The 20,855-nt window shown below is 46.1% G+C and overlaps 1 protein-coding gene across 6 annotated transcripts in view; it reads right to left on the bottom strand.

Annotated features, from left to right (window-relative positions):
• CSGALNACT1 (chondroitin sulfate N-acetylgalactosaminyltransferase 1) overlaps positions 1 to 20,855 on the bottom strand; it is a 339,147-nt gene that overhangs the window by 305,820 nt on the left and 12,472 nt on the right. The gene's annotated exons all lie outside the window — the stretch shown is intronic.

The raw sequence follows: 20,855 nt of genomic DNA, 5'->3' as shown, positions 1-20,855 counted from the left end.
AAAAAGAAGAAATGTTTCTCTCAGACCTCAAGGGTGGCTAACTGCATCAGTTCTCAGGTTAGCAAGAGTAAAAAAAGGAAATGGAAGGTATGAAACTAACCACTAAGGAGGCAATGCTACCAGAATAAAAAGAGGCCGTGAAGGCTGGAGAGGAAGGTGAGTGGACAGGTTTATTTTCTAGTTCAGGGCACAGAGGTCATGGTCAGCTCCTCCCACACCACACGACCTGCACTTTGGAAAAAGTGCCTCCTTCTCGAAGGTCAAAATGAAGCATAATGATACACCTTCACCAGTTAATGGTACTGTACATGAGAACAGTCTATAAACGCCCTGGCTATGTTATAATCTGTAAACTGCCCTGGTCCCAAATCTAAGAGAAAACAGAAATAGTGGGATTGAAATAGAGCTCTGATCTATAGTTCCATTCTTAACCAAAGTGTCTGTCTTTCAAGGGTAAGAGACTTCTTTCTAGCAATTGAAGTCATCTACTCTATTTTTATCACCAACTTTATCACCATTTTTTAAGGATAGGGGCTTCAAATAGCCCATTTCTTAAACCCTAGGACTTTCTGGCTGGTGAGTACATTTGTGCCTGACCACGGGGTTTCTGCATGAAACCTCCACCCTAGCTTCTCAGTGTCCGAGGCCCTGAGCCAGGAGGACCCTGGGGAAACCAACCTCACACCCACTTCCTGCAGCTGCTGTGACAAATTACACCAACTTGGTGGCTTAAAGCATCACAAATCTATTGTGTGACAGGTCTGGAGGTCACGGGTCCAAAATGGGTCTCCTGGGCTGGCCCTAGCATCCCAGGGCTTGATCTTTCTGGAGCACAAGGAGACTCTTGGGGGAGAACCATTTCTCCACCTTCCCAGTTTCCAGGGGCCCCTTTCTGGTTGGTGGGCTCCCAGCTCCACCTCTGAGGCCAGCAATGGCCGGTTGTTTTTGGTGTTGTGTCAATGGGTTCTCTGTTCTCGCCATCACATCTTTTTTTCCAACTCTTTTAACACTGTGATTACACTGACCCTCCCCAAGATAATCTACATAATCTCCCCATCTCCAGGGCCCTAATCCCGATTACCCCTGCAAAGCCTTCTCTACCAAGTAAGATACCACGGACTCCAGGGATAAGAAGGTGGGAGTCTTTGCAGGTCATTATTCTGCTGCCACAGCACTCGCGGCTTATGAACGAGAAGGGTAACGAAGCCGCAGGGAGTTCAAAGCAAGGCACCAGTAAGTCCACTCTGCCCAAAGTGTCTCCGGTTCCATAGTGTCCCTGAGTATCGCAACTTTTCGGGAGGTTAGAGGACGGTAGGCAGTCAGGGGCGATGCCTCACCTCCTCTGGGTGCCCCCACATGCCCGCCTGCATCGTGGCACTTTGCATCAGCCTTGGCCTGTACCATCACCTACCCATGACCCCTGCAATTTACCTGACCCTGACTCCATCCTTACCCAGCGACCCACGTCAGACCAGGAACACACACTCGTCTTTTTTCAGACAGCATGGACGAAAGCTCATTCTCAGATGGGTGGAGAATTTGAAGGCTCTTGTCTTTAGCCAGCATCTCCAGGGCAGCTGACCTTCTAGAATACTCAGAGCCAGGTTGTTCGGGACACAAAGTTCTCAGAATCATTGCCCGCTGGCTGCCCAAGACCCTAGGGAGTGCCCAGGGTGGCTCTGAAAGCCAACTAGATAAATCAGAGCCCATGACAAGGCACCAATAAATCTGAATTTCTGCAAAAACCAGAAATTGGTAAGCATGGCCAGTAATCACAGCCATTTACCCTGGAAAAGTCATGGGCCTCAGACTTGCTAAGATATTGGCAATCCTGCCTGAATCCCCTGTATGTTAGAAAGCATATACTTGAATCTGCATGTCTGAATTTTAAAAAGGTATTGTAAATAGTTACAAACTTTAAGGAAAGTGAAAATTGAATTTTAACTCAAGTATCTTCAGGACCTTGAATAAATGAAACAGCCCTGTGTTCCTAAAATGATGAATAAGAAACAAAAAGACATTTATTTAAGACAAAAATGTTAATTACCTCAGTACATATGAAACAGCCACACAATACAGTATGAGACAGCTACTTTTGTGAAATGGGAAAAACGCTCATTTTCAGGATAGGCATAAAGCTGTATGAACAATATAAATACTGAGTATGTAAAAACACATTCGGAGACAACGGAAGGAAAATACATCGAACAGTGGCAGAAATTTCCTCTAAAAAGCAAGTGTATCTGTTAAAGATCTTTAACTGCAAACCACAGTTCTGACTAACTCGACCCAAAGAAGTTCTACTACGATCCTGGGAGCTGGGGAGCCAAGTTGGCAACCAAGTGAGAAGTAAGGGCTTCAGGCAAGTCCTCACCCAGGAGCAGTCACTCAGGTGCCCCTACCAGGGACAAATGCGCTCCAAGCTCAGTCCTCACCCAGGAGCGGTCACTCAGGTGCCCCTACCAGGGACAAATGCGCTCCAAGCTCAGTCCTCACCCAGGAGCGGTCACTCAGGTGCCCCTACCAGGGACAAATGCGCTCCGAGCTCAGTCCTCACCCAGGAGCAGTCACTCAGGTGCCCCTACCAGGGACAAATGCGCTCCAAGCTCAGTCCTCACCCAGGAGCAGTCACTCAGGTGCCCCTACCAGGGACAAATGCGCTCCGACCTCGGGTATTTTTAAACTTTGTCACTTTGCTCAAGTCCTTGGGAAGGAACACTGTTTACCTAGGTCACAGGCCTACCCCGGGGGCAAAGCCCCTTCTTAACAACGCCCCCACTCTAGACTCGACCACGTGGGGAGAGGTGTAATCCCCCAGAGGAGATCTGAGAGCTTTATGGAAGAAGGGGTGATAGTTTAAAAAGCTGTGACTTCCCTGGTGTCTAAGACTCAAGCACCCCCAACGCAAGGAGCCCAGGCTCCATCCCTGGTCAGGGAAATAGATGTGGTGCCCTAAGACCTGGCACCGTCAGATACGTAAATAAAATGTTTCAATGTGATGGGGCCCACGTGGGGTCTCAGCAATAAGAAGGCTTGTTATGTGGACCTCGCAAACAAAGAATAAAATCACACTGATCTGTGAGACGGACCAAACTGCCCAAATGGCATCCTGTTATCTCACGGGCGCCTGTCTTCTCAAAGCTGCGAGACCACCGGATTCCAGACCTCCGGCTGCGTGACCATCCCTTCAGGGAATTTTCACTGGTGGGGTATCAGGAGGAAGGGAGGACGCTGGTTCTCCTTAAGGGCCAGTCACCCTCTCTTTTCCCACTAATAAATTTCCCTTCTCTTGCCTGACTTACCAGCTCTCTCTCTTTTTCTCTGCAATCACCTTACACAATGAAATAAAGTAAAAAAAAAAAAAAAAATAGTCTGCTTCCGTGGAATCAGGAGTGAAGTTTGTCTTTTTTTAAATACTTTCTTTACTTGTTAAGATTCCTTATAAAGACGAAATATTATTTTTACCAAGATCATTACGTTCTTTTCTACACACAGCGTGGACCCTGCTGACGGCCCATGAAAATCCTCCTGAAACCATGGCGGGATGACGTCTTTCCCCGCAGACGGCCGCGGCGCGGTCACCACGGCCGGGGTGACCAAGTCCTCCTCACCGCAGGACGCCGGAGTGGAGGTGGCCTCGGACAGAGAGCAGGCGGCCGCGACTTCCTCCCCGGTCCCAGGGGCAGCGTGTGAGCATGGCCACCACCCCGCTCCCCACACACAGGGGACAGCAGTGCCCTGAGAGCGACGGAGCCCCGACTCGGGAGGAAGTGGAATCTCAGCCAAACTGCCCTGCTCACAGGAGCCACACAGACCACGCGAGAGCGACCCAGAACTTTCTCCTTCAGCCACCAAAAGAACTGCTGAGACCCCTGCTGCAACCTCTCAGCCTCACCCTGACCCAATCGTGCAGACATCACTACAGGGTGGGCAGGAGTTCCGGGAGCCACACCCCGGACAAACCACGGGGCCTGCAGTCCGGCTCCCCCAGCAGAGCTGAGGCCTGGACAAGCTGGGGAGACTCTAGCACTTAAACCCTGCTGGTCTGTAAAATGGAGTTAGTGGGGGTGTCCGCCTCGTCAGGCTGTCATGAGGACTGAGGGAGTCTGTCTGTGTAAAATACCACGGTGACCGCACAAAGGGATGTTACATTTCTACATTATTTCAAAAGGACTCCTTTTTTTACAGTTATATTTCAGGTATTTGATTTGGAAAAATATTAACACATCTATTAGCCTTAAAAATAAGCCATGAGCAGGGTGAAAGCTAGAACTGTAAATAGGTAAGAACACACATTAGACCTGTTCCTTTTACTTGAACCTTTGTGCCCTGTGGCCTCTGCTGAGCCACGCTGGCTCTGCACCTTTTCTAAAAGCATGTTGTCTGTGGCCTGAAACATACAGGAAGCCCATTCTCAAGGCTCTAACCTTTAAGGGTGTAACACTTTTCCAATCACACAGAGATAAAAAGTTGCAGAATGCAGAGTAACATTTGTCTCCTTGGAGATTCACTGGAATATCCTCATCTGACCTATGTGGACAGCTGTGAGAACAAAGGATTCCCACACCAAGAAGTTTGTGACAGTCAACCTCACCCCTCACCTTGCCTTTAACAGTGCTTTGCTGAAACCCTTCAATGAGTTTAGGGGTCTGAGGGGCACAAGCCACCCGTCTCCCTACAAGCCCCTGAAATAACCTTTCTCTGCTCCAAATTCCGGCATTTAGGTTTGTTTGGCCTCACTGCGGGCTGGGCACACAAACTTGTGTTCCGTAACAGAATAAGAACCATTCTCCATGTGTGTAGCAGGAATCATTAGAACTGTGGTAAGGATGAAGTTTAAGAAAGGCTTAAACTCAGCAGTGTGAGCTGAAGATACAGATTTATTCTGAATCCTTCTCTTTGAGGGGCCTATGAGTTTAGGTCAGACTTCTTTGCATGAGTCTGTTCCAATGTGAGCACACGTGCACACACTCACACGTTCACACACAGGCACCCGCCTCGATACAGAGCGGGCCCCACATTTCTGCCCACGGTTTCTGCAGCTGAGGATAAAGTGCTATTCATTCAGTGAAGAGGCACGTTGCTGCCGCATAAAAAGGTGGCTTGTTAATTCATTTCTCAAGTTTTAATACTTTCTTACAATTTCTCCCCTAAACTCTGGAATGGTTTTAGGTGTGTATTACCGCACTGCGGAAAAAGAAATTAACCATTTCCTGGACCCTGGGAGACCTAACCTCATCCCAGCCAGGGGCCTTTCAAGAAGGTGAAATAAAAAAGGAGGAAAATAAAATAGTCCATCAGGCAAGGAGCTGCGAGTTTACAGATGTCATGTTACTGGTGAGTTTACTAAGGAAAATTTTTAACTGTTCCCTTTCTTTTTTTAAGCTGAATATATTTACCCAAGGCCATTAACACAAATCGCCTCTGTGTCCGCTGACAAAATAGCCCACGGATATTTCCATAACAGCATAAAGTGGTTAAATTGTGCCTACCAGATGCAGCCTAGTGTGGCTGAAATGTGCCAATGCTGCCAGGTAAGAAAGTGTCTTTTGAAAGCTAACTCAGGCACTGAGATGCTCTGGGCACATTAACCCGAGGGAGTTAATAACACATGGAGTCAAAAAGTAGGCTCACCTCCCTCTGATACTGAGGGATCTACACGCATGCTTGCTCATTACATGACAGGTGCATGTGTCCAGACAGGGTTCACATGCAAACCGATCCCATTCTTATCCGATTGCTCTTCACGTCTCTAAGGGGCAGAATTTAAGACCAATGGGTAGAAGCTGTAGAAAATATATGAAAAACTTTCCAACTGGGCCACTCAGATTCAGACTGGACCCTACTGTAAAGCGGTCAGCTTGCCACCCCCAGAAGTATTCAAACAGACTGGACAGCCCAGGATCTTGAGAGAAGCTTCAGTATGAGAATGCTAGCAAACTCCAGAGAGATCTAGACCCGATCAAGGTTTAGATCAACACGTGCCCAGGACCTCACCAAGGCATTTGACTTCAACCTAACGGTGTTTTCCTTGAGAACTGCCCAGCCCCAGAAAAGTAAGCTCCGGGAGTGCCAAGGCACACTTACAATGTGAGAGGACTTCCCTTCCTGGTCCTTGACCTCCCAGGTCAAGGTCATCCCCACCACCCAGTGCCTGGTGGCTCTGGGTTCCCCCTGGGGATGCTAAGCAGCAGTGAGGAGGAAGGGTGGACATGCATCCCACAGAGATGACCCCAGGCTCCTCGCTGGGGGTGGGACACCTCCCTGGAGGGAGTGCCAAAGAGCTCATCCAGGAGAAACACAGGTAACCAGGACCAGGCCACCTCCTAGGGCAGAGAGGGGACCACAGGGAAGAGCGCCAGGGCAGCCCACCAGGCTAGAGACCTCCTAGGTAAAACCTTCCAATCTTTCTGATGGTGCCCATGAAATAGTTAAAAGACCCCCAGTCTGCAACCCCAACTCTCAGCTGCTTCCATGACAGAAAAGCAGACAGATCACGAAGCCAAAATCACATGACAAGTCACCATCCTTCCTCCTTGAGACTCTCAGGATCACCATCCCCAGATCTGAACCAACCGAAGGATTAAGAAGGCAGAGGCAGGACTGCTGGGAAGCAGGCCAGGCTCCCCGCACAGCCCCTGGCTCTGGAGAGGGCTGAAATGCAGCAGAGAGAATTTGCATAGTGGAGGCCCTCCAATCAAGTCGTTAATAGAGAATCTGCTCACGCTAGATGCCTAAAAATGTTCTGCATTGTTAAATGTGTATTATGTACGTGCTGAGAATGACAATGTTTAAGTAACAGCTATTCTGAATGGACTGTACCCAAAAAAACCGGGTGAGGGGATAAGCACAGAAGTTAAATGAGGGACCCCCCTGAAAGTCCAGGGGTTAAGACTTCACCTTCCAATGCAGGGGGTGCAGGTCTGGCCCCTGGTCGGGGAGTGAAGATCCCACATGCTTCCTGGCCAAAAAAATCCAAAACGTAAAACAGAAGCAGCATTGTAACAAATTCAATAAAGACTTAAAAAAAAAAAAAAACAGCAAAATGATAAGATGGACCCACAGGAGGAAATAAGCAGGTCTCTGCTCTGAGCAGACTGCCATCTTCCTTGTGTGCAGAGCCACGGACTGGCCACTGGCAGCTGGACCTCCAGCCCCGGCCAGTGGCTGCTGAGTGGGAGCAGCCCATCCTCTGCGTTCCTACAGCGCCTCCTTTAAGTTGTTGGTGCTTGTCAGTCACAATGAAGTAACTGGGGTGTTTTCCATTTTCTGATCATCTTGCAAACCAGACTCCAACTGCCACTGGGCAGAACCTCCTTACGAACCTGGAAAGGCTGCTCACAGGCAGCTCTCTTGCACCATGCCTGCATGACCACAACCTTCTTTCAGCCACCAGGACAGTCTAAGGCTTGCAGGGACTTGGGGCAAATATCCCTTGGAGGAAGAGTTAGGGGGAGGAGTGGAAGCATCAGCGGTTTGTAATAGGGAAGAAGTCTGATTCCCTATTACTTTAATTTTGTATCTTGTGGCTCTTGTTACCAGTTTAAAATGTTGTCTATGGCCTGAAATATACAGAAAGCCCATTCTCAAGGCTCTGACTTTTAAAGGGATAAATAACCCTTTTGTACTCACACAGAGATAAGAAGTTGCAGAACAGAGAGTAACTTTTGTCTTGTTAGAGGTTTATAGGAGCATCCTTACCTGACCTGATGTTGTAGACAGCTGCAAGAACAAAGGATTCCTGTACCAAGAAGTCTGCAACAACCAACCACACCCTCTCCCCTTTCAGTATAAAAGAAGCCTGAATTCCAACTTGGGTAAGGTGGTTCTTTGGGACAACAGTCCACCATCTCCTCTGACTGCTGGCTTTCCAAATAAAGTTATTATTCCCTGCCCCGACACTTGTCACTCGATTTACTGGTGTGTCGTGTGGTGGACAGTATGAGCTTGGACTCAGTAGCAGAACTAAATTTAACTGGCATTCCGACTGGGATTACGAAGTGTGGGGAAATGGAAAAGTGAAAGTCGCTCAATCGTGTCTGACTCTTTGTGGCCCTAAGGACTGTTGCCCACCAGGCTCCTCTGTCTATGGGATTTTCCAGGCAAAAATACTGGAGTGGGTTGCCATTTCCGTCTCCAGGGGGTCTTCCTGACTCAGTGATCAAACCAGCATCTCTTGTGTCTTCCGCATTGGCAGGAAGATTCTTCCCACTAGTGCCACCTGGGAAATGGAAGGGCTCCCGTAAAGAAAAGGGAAGACCTGAGAACTTGTGGTGCTACTTGTAACTGAAACTATGAAATAATGAAATTACATCAGGCTAGCTAGAACATAGAAGAAGGCAATGGCAACCCACTCCAATACTCTTGCCTGGGAAATCCCATGGACGGGGAGCCTGGTGGGCTACAGTCCATGGGGTCGCGAAGAGTCAGACTCAACTGAGCGACTTCACTTTCACTTTTCACTTTCATGCACTGGAGAAGAAGATGGCAACCCACTCCAGTATTGTTGCCTGGAGAATCCCAGGGACGGGAGCCTGGTGGGCTGCCATCTATGGGGTTGCACAGAGTCGGACACGACTGACGTTACTTAGCAGCAGCAGCAGCAGCTAGAACTTGGTGCCTCAAAATAATAGTAATACTAATAACCATCAGCTCCTGAAAGAGTTCTGGGATGAACGGTTGGGCTGGTTGAACGACAGTGTGAATGTACTTAAATGTTCCTTAACTGTACACTTTTAAGTAACTATTTTTTAATGGTTAAGATGGTTAAGTTTTGTGTGTATTTTACCACAATAAAGAAAAGCTCTTGCTTAAGCTTTAACTTTTGAAAAACAAAGAGCAGATATTTACTTGTCAGCATCCTCTATAATTCCACATTAAGAATTTCTTTTAAACTGTGGCCACGATTGTGCTGTGCTTAGTCGCTCAGTCATGTCCGACTCTTATGACCCCATGGACTGTAGCCTGCCAGGCTCCTCTGTCCATGAGATTCTCCAGGCAAGAACACTGGAGTGGGCTGCCATTTCCTTAAAATAAATTAAAATGTTGAATCAAATAATAAACCAGTAGCCAGGCCGTGCTGCGCCTCTGTCTGCCATCTCCATTCTGTATGGCAGAAGAGTTTTGTCTCCATAATGTGTTGATGGCAGCAGAAAACAAGGACACTTCCAGCAAATTGTCCTTCTCCCAATCCTTTTTTACAATCAATTCTAAATCTTTCAGGTTAGGAGAACTAAGTAATGTAAGCCAGATGCTGCCATCTGGATCAATCTAGATTTAATCAGATCTTCCTTTTTCTTAGAAATTAGTGTCCTAAAAATGGCATGTTTTCAAACAAATTAACAAGGGTTAACTGTATTCCTCCTGCTGTAGTTGATGGATATTAACAAATCTTAATTAATGTCTTCTTGATTTGATTGCTATCAACTTAATTGATATTAACAAGGATATGCACTCACCTATTTTTAATTTCCTGAAACACAAAAGTTAGAGTTTTTAACAGTATTTTCACAACAAAATACACCAATTTAAGATTCGTAAGTGTCCACTGTGGTTAACTCTATTTATTAGTTGCCACAGAACATGTACCACATTAGTTGCTGTGCTCAAGGCCCAGCTCTTGAAAATCAGAACACAAACACAAATTCTGACTCTCCAGTAGTTGACCTTTCACCTAGATATTGGATCTCCCCAACCCTGAAATAAGAATACAAAGCAGCTGCATCTTCATGTGACTCTTCCCTGGCACCAGCTCAAAGCAGAGCAGGTAGTAGGGGCTCAATGAGCATGTGCTAATGAATCAATAATAACATCAAGGTTCGTTTATAATACACACCAAAAAGAAAGAAGTATTCACAGACACTGCAGGCAACAAGTCAAGCTGCAAAACAGTTACACATGTGAATCTTTCAAAATTACATCATTTCCGAATGCACTACCTCAATTTATGAATTTCCATCTGTGTTATCTTGTATTACTGCATCTTATGAAGGGAAGCTTGGTGGTTTTCTTTCTTCAGGATGTAAATAACTTCTAATTTAACTGTTGGGTTGACCAAAAAGCGTGTTGGATTTTCCCGTAAGATGGCTCAAGTAGCGCTTAGTTCTTTAAAACTTCATTCAAAACAATTTTGTTAGGTTGTACTGACTGATATTGTATTGACTAATATTAACTGTTTGGTTGTATGACTGATATGGGAGCTGCCATATCAGTCATACCAGTGTGTATTTTTTTTTTAATTATCAAAACTGGTGAATTTTTGTGTAGCTATTTTAATATTGAAGATAGAAGGAAAAGGCAGTATTTTTGGAATTTTATGCTTTATTATTTCAAGAAAGGTAAAAATGCAACTGAAATCCAAAAAAAGATTTGTGCCATGTATGGACAAGGTGCCGTGACTGATTGAACTTGTCAAAAGTGGCTTGCGACGTTTCTTGCTGGAGATACCTCATTAGGTGATGCTCCATGGTCAGGTAGACTAGTTGAAGTTGACAGCAATCAAATCAAGACATTAGTTGAGAACAGCCAACATACTCAGCCGAATCAAGTGTCAAAAATCACTTGCACCAGCGTGGTCCTGTTCACCACTTCGATGTTCCAGTTCCACGTAAGTGATAAAAAAACCTTCTTGACAGTACTTCTGCATGTGATTCTCTACATAAACATAACAAAACATTACGTTTTTAAAACAGACTACAAAAGGCTATGAAAACTGGATACTGTACAGTAATGTGGAATGGAAGAGATCATGAGACAGCGAAATGAACCAACACACCAAAGACCAGACTTCACCCAAAGAAGGTAATGCTGTGCATATGGTGGGATTCGAAGGGAGTCCTCCATTATGAGCTCCTTCCAGAAAACCAAATGATTAATTCCAACAAGTATGCCTTCCAATTAGACCAAATGAAAGTGGCACTTGGCAAAAAGCATCCAGAATTAGTCAACAAAAATGCATAATCTTCCATCAGGATGACATAAGACCATGTTTCTTTGATGACCAGGCAAAAACTATCATAGCTTAGCTGGGAAGTTCTGATTCATCCGAGGTATTCAGCAGACACTGCACCTTCGGATTTTCACTTATTTCAGTCTTACAAAGTTTTCTTAATGGAAAAAATTTCAATTCCCTGGAAAGCTATAATAGGCACTTAGAACAGTTCTCTGCTCAAAAACGTAAAAGATTTCGAAAAGATGGGTTATGAGGCTGCCTAAAAAATGGCAGAAGGTAGTGGAACAAATTGGTGAATATGTTGTTCAATAAAGTTCTTGGTAAAAATTAAAAATGTGTCTTATTTTTACTTGAAAGCCAAAGGAACTTTTTGGTCAACCCAATGTTTTGTAAATTCGATGATACTGAGTTTATTGTTGTTTTTAATTTGTTCTTTTTAAAGGTAGAACATGTAGATATTTTATATTCATTTGTAAGTATGAGGATAAAATATGGCAAACAGATGGGGAAACAATGGAAACTGTGAGAGACTTTATTTTTTGGGGGCTCCAAAATCACTGCAGATGGTGACTGCAGCCATGAAATTCCAAGATGCTTGCTCCTTGGAAGAAAAATTATGACAAACCTAGACAGCATATTAAAAAGCAGAGACATTACTTTGCCAACAAAGGTCCATCGAGTCAAAGCTGTGGTTTTTCCAGTAGTCAATATACAGATGTGACAGTTGGACCATAAAGAAAGCTGAGCGCCAAAGAACTGATGCTTTTGAACTGTGGTGTTGGAGAAGATTCTTGTGAGTCCCTTGGACTGCAAAAAGATCTAACCAGTCGATCCTCAAGGAAATCAGTCCTGAATATTCACTGGAAGGATTGATGCTGAAGCTGAAACTCCAATACTTTGGCCACCTGATGGGAAGAGCTGACTCATTTGAAAAGACCCTGATGCTGGGAAAGATTGAAGGCAGGAGAAGGGATGACAGAGGATGAGATGGTTGGATGGCATCACCGACTCAATGGACATGAGTTTGAGCAAGCTCTGGGAGTTGGTGATGGACAGGGAAGCCTGGCGTGCTGCAGTCCACGAGGTTGCAAAGAGTCGGATATGACTAAGCAACTGAACTGAACTAAAGTGAACGTAAAAACTGGAGAACCTTTACTTTCAAAGGATTATACTCCTAAACCAGTCCTTTAGATTGCCATGTTTGGGAATGGTATAGCACTGAAAGAGGATTTCTGAGAATTAATAAGTTGAAAAAGTTAAATATTTGGCAAGGATAGGGGAGAACAGGCAATAATGACCTAGGAATAGACACTGTTTTTCATTTCTTTTGTCTGACACAGTAGTGCTTCATGTGAAGTAAAGTAGTGCTTTATGTGTGCAGTAAATTTCAGGTAAATAAAAATACAATCGTATCCATAGATTCTAAATACACAGTCTTATAAAGCACCGTTGCCAGTTTGGAACGCACTCCCTGTGGTTATGTTACCATTACAAACCACATGCAAGGCCACACTTGGCCAGTGGTTAATGTGAAATTCTATTGAAGCGTAAAATCGATTCCGTTATTTCCCACTTTGAAGACCTATACTTTCCATTAGTAAGAATAAAGCAATTCGGTGTCCAGGATAAGCCCTAAGTCAAACTCCACTGCCTCAAAGTTTCTAACTGCAGAGTCAGCGACGCCGATGCGGATTATCACATGTTGTGCTTCAGTTGTCCGGTCATGTCTGACTCTCCTGCGACCTCACAGACTGTAGCCTCCCACCCCATGGACTGTAGCCTGTCAGGCTCCTCTGTCCTTGGGATTTTCCCAGGCTAGAATTCTGGAGTGAGTTGCCATTTCCTTCTCCAGAGGATCTTCCTGACCCAGGGCTCGAACTTGAGTCTCCTGCATTGGCAAGTGGGTTTGTTTTTACCACTGAGCCACCAGGGAAACCCGGATTATCACTAGCCTCCTCCAAAGTCCTTAAAACGGGGTCTCGGAAGCAGTGCACCAGGGCCTCTCGTGCTGAGAGAGTTCTAGATCTTTCTACTGATAAGGGAACACTGTGGGCTGATCTATGCCAGCTTCCCACCATCTGAAATACGCTTCACACACGTTCACCTTTTGAAAATGAGACACACACAAAAAAAGAGATACTTCTTGAGACAATCAAGGAAAAGTTTTTTTTCACTTATCGATATATTTTAATACTTGCACATCATTAATCATCTACATCATTCTTTCTGAAGGCTAGTAAGAATTCCTCTGTATGGAGACACCAGAGTATCTTAACCATTTCCCATTGATTTATATTTAGGATTTTCTTCTCTATAAATAATGCTTCAGTGAACATGCTTTACATACCTTTGGATACTAGTCTGATGATCTCTGTAGGATGAATCCTTCTAAGTAGATTTATGAGGTTAGAGTATGAATTTTTTTTAAGAATTTTTTGATGTGGACCATTTTGAAAGTCTTTATTAAATTTGTTACAGCGATGCTTCTGTTCTACGTTTTAGCTTTTTGGCCTCAAGGTATGTGTGATCTTAGCTCCCTGGCCAGAGGTTGAACCCATACCTCCTCCACTTAAGAAAGTAAAATCTTAACCACTGGGCCACCAGGGAAGCCCCAAAATATGCATATTTTAACTGAGGTATCATTAACATAATATAATTAGTTTCAGATGTATAACACAATGATCCAACATGTGTACAAATTGCAAAACAGTTGCCACAGTAAATCCAGTTAATGTCCATCACCACAGTTAGTTACAAAACGAGAAATTTTAAGCACAGCCTGGCTATTAGGCAACTTTTAAAGGATGATTATTAATTTTTTAGCTGTGAAGATGGCATGGAGGTCTTGCATAATAAAGACATTTTTCAGTTGAAATAAATATAATATTCAAGCAGTATGTATTCCCCCTGCTATCCAAGGGAAACTTCAGTAGACCCCATAATTCTCTGGCTACTTGTAGGTAACAGAAACTCCTAAAGTTACTTTCAGTCAAAAATACAATGATGATTCAGAAAATAAAATGTCAAGTCAGTACATTATCCATCCTTAAGTAAGGCCAAAAAAGTAAGAAGCATCAGCTTCTGCCTTCCCCCTCTCTCCCCACCTCTTCCTGGCTGTGGTTACCTCCCCTCCAGGGTTGGAACTGCCACCTGGCTGCTAATACCATGAAAATGAAGTGGCACAGACTTCCGGGTGTCTCCCAATATCCACTAGTCCCTTCCTCTTGACAAAAAGAATCCCAATTTTAAGCTGGGCCCATAGTGACCCAGCAACAAGCTTATATTTCGAAAGATCTCTTAGAGCTGGGCAGGACCCCGTGACTCGGCTCTGACTAGTGACACAGAAGCAGAAAATGTTGGGTGTGCATCTTGAAAGTATCCTTAAAAGGGAGGGAGCAGACCCTGCCTCTGTCTGCCTGAACTATAATGTGATGGCTGGAGCTGCAGCAGCCCCTCTGACCCTGAGCACGAGGACCACAGTCATGAGCCTGGGCCGTGGGGCGGCGAACTAGGAGGTGTGACCGTAGCAGCTCTGTGGAGCCCCTAAACTGCCCACTTTCCTACCGACTGTACATAAGAGAGAAGCTAACTTCTACTGAGTGTCACCAGCGTTCTTTCACTTACATGCCGGCAAACTCACTCCTCACTGGGAAGCTAACTTCTACTGAGTGTCACCAGCGTTCTTTCACTCACATGCCGGCAAACTCACTCCTCACTGGGACAGAAGGCTTCGCACCCTCTGGACCAGCAGATGCCTAGACCTGACTCTCTGACTCGCGTGGGCACTTCTGTAGGGACGCCAGGGGCTCCCCTCAAATCCTGTGCCATGGGTGATGGACCCAGCCCCTGAGACTCACTCCACAAGCTCTCCTCGGACTGTGCCCCTGAGTGGGGGTCAAGGTCCAGGCTGGTCCCCCGCCCCTGAGACTCACTCCACAAGCTCTCCTCCGACTGTGCCCCTGAGTGGGGGTCAAGGTCCAGGCTGGTCCCCCGCCCCTGAGACTCACTCCACAAGCTCTCCTCCGACTGTGCCCCTGAGTGGGGGTCAAGGTCCAGGCTGGTCCCCCTGCCTGCAGGGGCCACACCAGGTCGAGGCGAAGCACTCACAATCACCCCAACACATGTGGCAGTTGGGGGGCCCTGTCCCAGCTGCTCTCACTCACCATGCCCCCAAAACATCTCACCAGATTCAGAGCCGGCCCCCCAGGCGCCCAGCTGAGGGGACACAGGGCAGCACCCGCAACCCCACTTCCTCCCAGAGTAGGGGCTGGTGCAGACTCACAGCAGAGGATTCTCCACAAATAGAGCGATGCTTTTTATACCCTCAGAGTAAGGAGGATTTTCAAGAGCTGTGAACCTCGTGTTCAGACACTGCCTCTGAAATGCCCATTTTAGTCTTTCTCACAACTTATTTTTGTCACTGCTATTTGATACATCTGGGGGCTTTAGTCAAGTTTTCCAACTCAACAGCCTGTTGCAGAAACAATGAATCTTATGTGGACACAGCAGGGGAAGGAAAGGTGGGACAGATGGAGAGAGTAGCGATGAAATACATACATGGTCCCATGTAAATAGATAACCAAGGGGAAACTGCTGTATAGCACAGGGAGCTCAGCCTGGTGCTGTGTGACCACCTGATGGGGTGGGATGGGGTGGGAGGTGGGAGGGAGGTCCAAGAGGGCGGGACACATGTATACCTTTGGCTGATTCATGTTGATGGATGGCAGAAACCAACACAACATGGTAAAGCAATTATCCTCCAATTAAAAATAAATCTAAAGAAAACAATAACCCGTGTGGGGATGCACGTTGGTGGTAAACTCTAATAAAGCAAAGAGATGATTAACACAGTATTTGGAAGCAAAGTTAGCCCTGGGTGGGGGTGGGTCGGGAGGAAGGCAGGGAATCTGACCCAGAAGCACACGTGGGGGCTTCAGAGGGAAAGTGCTAGATGCTCCCTGGACAGCCATTCACTTTGTTATTACAAGCTAAAAGGGACACGCATGTTTAAATGTGCATGTATTTATCGACTAATGAATGAAGACTAGTCAAGGCTATGGTTTTTCCAGTGGTTATGTATGGATGTGAGAGTTGGACTGTGAAGAAGGCTGAGCACTGAAGAATTGATGCTTTTGAACTGTGGTGTTGGAGAAGACTCTTGAGAGTCCCTTGGACTGCAAGGAGATCCAACCAGTCCATTCTAAAGGAGATCAGTCCTGGGTGTTCTTTGGAAGGAATGATGCTAAAGCTGAAACTCCAGTACTCTGGCCACCTCATGCGAAGAGTTGACTCATTGGAAAAGACCCTGATGCTGGGAGGGATTGGGACAGGAGGAGAAGGGGACGACAGAGGATGAGATGGCTGGATGGCATCACTGACTCAATGGACGTGAGTCTGAGTGAACTCTGGGAGATGGTGATGGACAGGGAGGCCTGGCAGGCGATTCATGGGGTCGCAAAGAGTCGGACACAACTGAGTGACTGAACTGAACTGAACTGAATGAATTTAAAAGGCAGCGGCAGGCACAGCGTAACATGTAAACTCCACAGCAAACGGTCTGGACGTGAGCCTGCAATTGGTAACAAGGCTGTGACCATGATACAAAGTGGAGCAAGCCGGTCACAGAATGACCCTTCCATTGGTGGCCTCGGAGGCGTGCGTGTCACCGCTGACCTCAGTGGTGGAGGTCAGTGCTGTGGCAGTGACAGACGAGAGCAAACAGGTCACAGCTGCTGTCTGCGACCCCGGAGCCACCCGAGGGGAGAAAGTCTCCAGGCCCCGCAAGCTGGAAAGGAGTCTGGGCCATCTGCTCAGCCCCCCTGCTCTGGCTGTCCCCAACACCGTCCACACTGAGGAACATTCGGTCAAGACTCCTGAGCTCTCTCTGCATGACTTTTGTAATTGCCAAAGCGACTTTCTGATTATGATCTGGTTTCTGGGAGCTCCTTGAAGGGCAAAGAAGGTACTGATCACAGAGATTGTCCTGTTACTATTGCTAAGGTGACGCCAGCTCTCTAACCATCAACGAGGGCAGCTTATCTCACCTGATCCTCACAGTCAAGTTCATCTGACTGAGAGGCAGCAGAGGAGGGAGCTCAGAGCAACCCACTCCAAGATCCAAATCCTACTCGCTTCACCCCTTAAAAGCTGGCATCGTGAGCGATTCACAGAACCTCTTTGGGCCTCAGTCTCCTCACCTGTAAAGTGGGGATAACGGTAGTACCCACCTCCTGGGGTTGCTGTGGAGACCCCATGAGTTAATGGTCCTGAGCCACTGAGACGGCAGACGTCACAGAGCGAGCACAATAGAAATGTTTGCTATGACTCCCAGCTTACAGACCGAACACCGGAGGCTCAGGGGCTAAGGTAACTTGCTTAAACCCCATACCTGGAAGCTAGTCGAACTCAAGTACGTTAGGCTTCAGACCCCACGTGCTTAACCACCAGGCCTCTTACCAACCACCAAGACAGTTAGTCGTCAAGGTTATCGAACCTCCGTGCCTTCGCATGTTGGTAAAATGACTTACTCAGGCCTGATGACGCCACCGCAGGCTGACAAAGACCAAACCCTGGGCCTCCAGAACAGAGAACTTGACTCCCCAGATGAGCCCCGGGTTGGCCGAGCAGCAAGCCACCTTCTCTTGGACCATCATCCCAGCAGAGCAGACAGCTGTGTTCCTACCCACCCGCCACTGAACTCAGAACCGCTCAGAGGGAGACACTGGCCTCCAGTTCTCCATTTCTAGGAAGATGGCAATTAGCAGATACAAAATATAAGTTCTTCTGTGACCCCAGATGGGTTCTGCCTTGAGCTGGTTAAAAGGCAGCAAGCTTTCCTTCAAGACCTTTCTAACCCAAAGCTCAGATATAACCACTCCTGTGAAGGGCAAGGAGATGGACTCTGGCCGGAGGGTCACCTTGGGAGACTTGTCATCAGGCCTGGAGACAAATGCAGGGATGCAGGACCCCTGCTAACACCCCGTGACCTTGAGGAGGGCCGACCTCTCTGCACCGGCGTCCCCACGCAGGAAGCAGAAAAGTTAGACCAGACAACCTGTGAGTTCCCTTCCATTCTTTGCTCTTTATATCCATATTTTAACTTGGAGCTAAATTTCATTTTGAGTTGACCGCATTCAAAAACAACTCAAAATAACTCTCACTTCAAGGCGATACAGGCTGCTTTCTTTCCAGAATGCATAAAGGGCAGGCAGGGCGAGTGCTATTTGCAGTTGTGAAGGGGAAAAGGTGCTTTCAAAGCTCCTACACGAGCTGCTGGGACCAAGAGAGGGAAAAACCTATTAGCCTGGTAAGCACACATCACGTGAAAACGGGCCTTAAAAGCTTTTCTCCCTGAGAAGAGTAAGCAGTAAACCAGGCCTATTGCTGGTTCACACCCATCAACCCCAGAGTACACTTTGCACATGTGTGTGCCTGTGTGTGCACATGCTCACAACAGACTGTGGGTTTTTTTAGAAAGGTAAATACTGAAGAAGTACTGTAACCCTTCCAAAAAAGACAACGTTCATTACAGGGATCGTCTCAAAATGATGTGGATAACTTAGAGACACTAGCCTGATCCATAATCTTACCTTTGGCCTCATACGGACAAAGTGTTTGGCTATGAAATCCACAACGCAAATTAACTTCTGAAAAAAGACTGCACAGAAGAAATAAGCTGAAAAAGTAAGTAATGGGGACTTCCAGTGGCTAAAGACTCCACAATTTCAATGGAGGGGGGCCTGGGTTCCACCCCTGGTCAGGGTACTAGATTCCACATGCCACAAATAAAGAGTTCACAAGCTGCAACCAAGACCCAGTACAGCCAAATAAATAAATACGCTTTTAAAAGTAAGTAGTGAACCACCCCCATTGGACTATCAGGAGACACTGATTGACACCTAAAATTATTCTTTTTGTCTGCAGCATGTATAAAGTGCAACTATAATACTGACGGGTTTTCTCTTCCAAACAACACTGTCGCTTTTATTTTTAGCCTTTAAAGCTATTTTACAATTCATCAATTCAGTAAAAATTAGTTTCATCAGAAATATCTGTCCAGAAGCCCAATTCATGAAACAATGCCGACTATAGACAATACATCACTCCACTCATTTTTAAAAGATCTCATAATCTTTGTAGCAGGACCTTTCTTAATGGCCTGATGGTGCTGAACCCTCCATCAGACTTTGCTGCATTATATGTGGTACACGGGCACTCTGATAGGAGGGAAAAAGAAAAGACAAACGATCCAGGAAGCTGAGGTATGTCACATGTAATGACCAGGCTATTACTCTGAATGATAATGCCAGGCTTGTGCTGAGCACTTTGCCTAATTAGACTTCACACAAGGGGGAAAACACTTTAATATTTAACGAGTGTAATGGTGTAATCAATGTACACAAATCAGGCTTGATAAGGAATACTGCTTATTAAAGAGCAAGACAGATGGCTGCAGGAGAGGTACCATCATTCAAGGCAAAACTTCATAGTCTCTCACAGGGGCACCAGGCACACACTTTCCAATCACCGCTGCACCCCGGCCATACCATGCATTTTTCAGCCTGCCCGCTTGCTCAGTGGACTACAGATACACCCACATCATAGATGTGAGGAAATCACTTGGTTGAAACAAGTCAGCTCTGCCATTTCTCAAAGCGTCTTAACCACTCTGACTGCTGTCAAAATCCCCATGAGTCAAGATCTCCAACGTCTCTCTTATAATCACTTCAGCGAGATAATTAGTCCTCCTTTTTATTACCTTCAAGAACACTTAATGTGCTGGAAGCCTTCCTGACTCTATTAAATCCAGCCAGCCTGTCGCAAGATTATGAATGCATAATTGGTTTACAGGTAGCTTGCAAGAAAACACCAAGATAGCAAACAGTATGTGGGAACAGAGTTAGAGACAGCACGCTTAAAAACAGCATGTGATACTAAAAAGGATTTTGAAGGGCGGGTCATCTGTTTGGTTTCTCCAAGGTCAGCTTTACACGCACATGCAAGGATCCTGGAAGGTAACTTGTCCTGTTTGTGAACACAGTTTCTTCCCAGCCCTGTGGATTTCAAGTTGATGTCTCTGTTCATTTCATGTGTGTTTGCAGAGAACCTTCCTTCCGTTGTCTACACACTGAGCCACACTGCTCGCAGGGCATCAAACAACAACTGCATGAACTGCAGTCCCCATGCTCCAAGGGCCTGCAGTCTTATCCAAAAAGTACACAAGGCCGCTGCTGCATCAGGCCTGGTGCCATGGGGGTGCCTCGCCTGGACGCAGGAGCTACAGTGCCAAACAGGCTTTCATGAAAATGCTGGGTCTCCCTGCCACATCACCTGTCCTGCCACGGCATCTGGTCTACCTGAATCTTGGTTCTTCCTGTATTTTCATAGAAGTTTCAAAAATTTCCACAAATAAAGTGCTTCGGATACTACAGAGTACCTAAGTAGATTTCTTCCTAAGCTTCTGCTGCTTCTGCACTCACGGTGGGGAAAAAATGGGCCTCAATTTAATTTAAAAACTATTATTCAACCTGATGTAGCTTCAGTGACACCCATATTTGCATTTTATTCCTCTTTGGCATAAACAATCCGATTTTTGATTTGTGTCCATAAACAAACTCATCCAGAACTATTCTTACCAAGTGTTTCCAGAAAGACCATGCGTTTCAAGTGCAGAGGACAGAGGGTTTCAAATTTTAAACCTCTCGCTGGATGTGTACAGAATGGCTCCGGATGAAGCTGGAATCGTTCAGTCAATTCGATTCATGAAGTGTATGGCCATCATTCCCACTTCTGATGCTGTAAAATCAACAGGAAATAAAAACGAGTCCTGTTGATCTTGAAGCAGGCACTGAGAGCTCACCATCCCAGGGATGATGTTCCACGTGTCACTCAGCCGCGGCTTGAC

The sequence above is a fragment of the Bos grunniens genome, chromosome 27 (genome assembly GCF_055505025.1).
Source record: "Bos grunniens cultivar Pamir isolate PY7600 chromosome 27, Bosgru_T2T1.0, whole genome shotgun sequence".
Lineage (NCBI taxonomy): Eukaryota > Metazoa > Chordata > Mammalia > Artiodactyla > Bovidae > Bos > Bos grunniens.
This window is presented reverse-complemented; position numbering and strand designations above follow the sequence as displayed.